Below are 4,960 nucleotides of genomic sequence, written 5' to 3'. Positions count from 1 at the left end.
TAGAAGATAAGAACATAGGTATCAGTGGGCCAGGTTTGAGTTGAAACCAATCTAAACTAACAGGAATTTGAACAGATTGGACAATCTCTGGACCAGTCCAAAATGGTCCATAATATCCATTGGACTGGATTGGACCAAGTCCATTTGTAATGGACTCACATTGGACTCGACCCGATTGGACCAAATCCAGTCCCATTGACACCCCTAACTATAATTAAATCAGCTTCAAATATGATCCCCTAATATATTATGAGAGCCTTCAAAATTCACAAAAGTACCATTAAAGAAATGGATAAAAATCAGAGAAATTTTCTTTGGTCAAACAAGAAGGATATGGGGGCTATGCACCTAATAAATTTGACTAAGGTGTGCACTTCAGAATATTAGGGTGATCTTGGCCTAAGAAATCTTGGGTGAGCTAATAAAGCGTGCCTCGCTAATTTAGGATGGAAAGTCCTAAATGAAAAGAGAAAATCTTTGGGTTCAGGTTGTGACCCAAAAATATTTAAGAAAAGAAAAGTTTTGGGAAGTAAGCCCAAAAGGAAGTCATTCTTGGGAATGGAAAGGTATCATGTCATCTAGAGGTGTGCTAGGGAGAGGAGTGGGAATAATGATTGGTAATGCATGGAAACTCTACAAGATTTTGGACTGATAAATGGGTTGATGAGGAGCCCCTTCTCAATAGTGTGAGTAGAGATATTATCCTCGACTTGGATCTTAGAATTAGTGATGTCATTGTTAAGGACAAAGATATTTGGAATGAGAACCTCATAAAGAACCTTGTCCCTAATTATACTTGGAAAGTTGGAATAAAATCAAAAGTATAATTATTCTGTCTGTGGAGCAAGAAAATGGATTTTGATTTGGACGAAATCCAACCCAAAACCGGTCCATTGACACCCCTGCAAGCTTTCTTTTAGGTTGTGTTTGGTTTGAAGAGGTTTCCCTACTTTTTCCTTCAAACCAAACATAACCTTAATTCTTTCAATAAGAAAACTGAAAGTATTTTTACAATATCTATTAGCAAAGATAGGGGTTCCAAGGTATAATTCTCTCCTATTGCCAATTGGAAAATAAGAAAATTGAAAGTATTTTTACAATATCTATTAGCAAAGATAGGGGTTCCAAGGTATAATTCTCTCCTATTGCCAATTGGAAATTTAAGGGTCTTTGACATCAAATTTTGAAGCTTGGGGTAGATACTTTTAGAGAAGATAAGACTAGATTTTGTAAAATTTGAACCCTAACCCAAACCTTTGGCAAAATCCTCAATAATATTTTTAATTATCAAAAAAGCTTAAACATTTGCTTTAGTGAATGTTGTTAATGGTGATTCATCCGATTGCACCAAACACTAAAAAGACAAAAAATGAAAAAAAAAAAATAACCTATTTTGAAGGATGTGGAAGCCTTGTTTGAACTCCCCTCACATTCTCTCATTTGAGCCCAAGCCAATGAGTAGACTGTCGGTGATTTTCCTATGCAATCGACGACCGATGGTGTAGAATCAACCGGTGGCAAGAAATTAATTGGCGGTAAATTCCATTATTACTATTATTATTATTATTGTAAATTACAGATAGATACCTTAAACTTTTAATTACAATACTTATACCCTAAACTCTCAAAAATAAACACTTAGGCTACCTTGTATAGGTTTCCCTATGTTCCCTTCCTTTTCCTACCTTTTCCTTCAAACCAAACACAGCCTTAGGTCCATCCATTAGAATAATCATTTCGGACCCCAAATACTTGGGGTGCAGATTGGATCTACCCTTTCCGGGTCCAGATTGGATCTATCCGTAATCGTCAAATTGTCCCTCCTTGAAATCTTTTACTTTTTTAGGCATTTGAACCTTACGGTACACCATCCGAAATCCTTTGACTTGGAAGGTTAATGCGATGGCCCCATTTGGGTTAAGCTTAAAAATACCAAACTGGGTCTCCAATCCACCGGGTTACACCCGTGTGGAGATACAGTGGAATATGGATCTGGATATGATGGAATGGATACGATTATTGGTGGCGTATTGTAGTCAATCATGAAGAAGGGTGGTTGACTTACCATTCTTTCGAAAGAGAGACATGATATATGACACATGATGACTATTAGTTGAATCAAAGCTTTCTAACTCCAATCTACTCAACTAATTGAATCACAAGGTCTCTCGGCAGCTGTGGCGGAGACCATTCTAATGCAGCCAATCAAATGATGGAGACATTTCTTGCCCAAGGCAGTGGAGCTAGACAATTAAATGTAGGAGGAAAAACTAGTTTTCCAACGAGAGAGGGAGGATTCTCATTGTTACTTTTCATCCTCCTGGCTTAGCCTCAGTTCTAATTGAACCGGTGCAACTGGTTCATGGATCTGGGCTTCTATACAAGGACATATTCCTCCTTGCCGGGCAGAGTAACATGGCCGGATTGATTGACATTTCAGACTATATGGAGCAACATTCTGTTGCCAGATTCACAGATTGATTGGCGCTCCTCCTGAGTAAGTTTTTTTTTTTTTTTCTAAATTATTAATATTACGCCTATTTTCCAGAAAATGAGTTTTTGTTCCTCACATTTAAGTTGTCATTTTCAGGTATGTTGGACATGAGAGCAGGAAGGCGGGCAGCTCACTGAGGCTGTGAGGCGGAGACCTTACAGTGTCATATTATTTGATGAAGTCGAGAAGGCGCACATCTCTGTCTTCAACACCTTCCTTCAGGTTCTTGATGATGGCAGACTGGCTTATGAGCAAATGTACAATGCAGGTTGCTAGGGAGAGAGTCATGCAGGAGGTAAGAATTGAGAACCATGTTGCTTGCTTTTTGTAATGCATGAGCTTTTGACGGGAGTTGGGACATATGGTGACCACTTTACCTATTTTGATGAGTTGCAGGTTATAAGACATTTCAGGCCAGAGCTGCTCAATCGACTAGGTGAGATTGTGGTCTTTGATCCTCTTCCTTCTTGCCGGGCAAAGTAACATTCTGGGCGAAGAAGACGACGAAACAACCCGAATACGAACAAACGGGTTGTCACTTGTCACTGACCCAACCCGTGCATAGTACGGGTCCACTAGAACCGTGTACAATATGGATCAGGTGGACCCGTTTGTTGCATAGCTCCTATAATAATAATAATAATTATTATTATTATTTAATAGTAATAATATTTAATAATAAGAATATAATTATTAACCTTAATAATTAATAATCAATAATTAATCATAAAAATAACTAATAATTAATGATAATCGTTAAATAGTTAGTAGTAAACGGTGTTGTTTTGATTATTATTAAACACAAATACTTTAAGTAGTTGGTAATAATAATCAATACTTTAATCACAATAATTATTAATAATGAATAATAAAAATAAAATAATCAATAAATAATAATAATAATCAATATTATGTAAACTATTATTATGATTAATTATTAAAAATAATAATTAATAATTAATGAAGTACATTAACTTTCTTGTCTATGAATTATATTGTTTATGATTATTTCTACAAACTATGCAATTGACTTTGTTTTAGCCATTCTTATTATAGTTTATTTTAGATTTTTTATCAAATTGATCGGACCATTATTTTGATTCTTTTAATTTGTTATTAAGTTTTGATTATTTCATTATTGATTAACAAAACCCGTGTATCATACAGGTTCTTGCTAGTTATATATACAATAGAAAGAAGAATGTGGGGGGGCAAAGGTGGAGTCTCTAATGTATAATTTTTTTGTCATCACCTTTTACACCATCTCCTATCCATTACATTTTTATTAAAACACACATTGGTCTGTTACGGTTCCATTGGTCTTTCTATTATCTTTTCTATTGCAAAATCAAAACACCCAGTGCTTCTGATACTTACAATGGAGAGAGCATTCATCTAAGTTTTGTTATTAAGAGAGAGGCATGCATGAAGGTAGGAATGATATTGACCTTCACTTGAGGTAGGAACTGGAGACGTGAGTAATGAGCATGACTTCAGTGGTGATATTGGGTCATTAAATTGAAATGAATGTAGGGATAGAAGCCAAAATAGACATTGAGAATGATGATGATGTGGGGTGTTGGAGAGGGATGGCCTTCATTTGCTGTATGTTGATTTGGCGTCATGCATATTAGTATGGAAAGAAAAGCAGTAAAGAGCACAGACATTGAAAATGATGATAATGTGGGGTGTTGGAGAGGGATGATTGGGTCATCAGATTGATCTGATGAAGGTAGGGATAGAAGCCAAAATAAACATTGAGAATGATGATAATGGGGTGTTGGAGAGGGATGATTGGGTCATTAGATTGATCTGATGAAGGTAGGGATAGAAGCCAAAATAAACATTGAGAATGATGATAATGGGGTGTTGGAGAGGGATGGCCTTAATTCTTCTGTTGTATGTTGATTTAGCATCATCATTGAGAATTAATGATGATAATGTGTGGTAGTGGTGGTAATTGGGCGGGTTGGGTTGGGTTTGGTTTGGGTTGAGTTTCAACCCAATCTATTTAACCCGTCAACCTGTTAATGATTCAGCTATATAAAATTAAATGGGTTGAGTTCAAATCCATTAATCTTATATTTATGTACTTAAAAAAAAAAAAACTAACTCTGCTTTAACAAATAAGTCAGTCATAGCTTAATGGTAATAATAGTTGTTATTTACACAAGTGGTGAAGGTTCAAATCACATTACATGCATGTTATTTTTATACAAGCTATGTTCGGGTTTTGAGTTTGACGAACCACATAGGTTCAAATCGGTCAAACCAACATGAACTATCTAATTGGATTGTCTTCGAGGTAATCACATCAAGTTCAAGAGTGGTTGAACCGTTTAGATCCGAATCAGTCCGGTCAAACTAGACCCCGCCCGGACCAGTTCAGTTCGATTGGACCAAACCCAATCGATTCAGTTCAGTCAGGCCAGACCCCGAGCGGGCCTATTCAATCCGGTCAGACCT

The 4,960-nt window shown here is 36.4% G+C and overlaps 1 long non-coding RNA gene across 1 annotated transcript; it reads left to right on the top strand.

Moving 5' to 3' along the window:
* The first annotated feature begins 2,177 nt into the window (after positions 1 to 2,177).
* On the top strand, positions 2,178 to 3,813 carry LOC148842640 (uncharacterized). Its single transcript, XR_016103806.1, has 4 exons — positions 2,178 to 2,497; positions 2,591 to 2,789; positions 2,891 to 2,930; positions 3,662 to 3,813. It is a non-coding gene; the product is annotated as an uncharacterized LOC148842640 (long non-coding RNA).
* Positions 3,814 to 4,960: the final 1,147 nt, after the last annotated feature.

Source organism: Nelumbo lutea, chromosome 8 (genome assembly GCF_056320005.1).
Source record: "Nelumbo lutea isolate HS-2025 chromosome 8, American lotus-T2T, whole genome shotgun sequence".
NCBI lineage: Eukaryota > Viridiplantae > Streptophyta > Magnoliopsida > Proteales > Nelumbonaceae > Nelumbo > Nelumbo lutea.
This window is presented reverse-complemented; position numbering and strand designations above follow the sequence as displayed.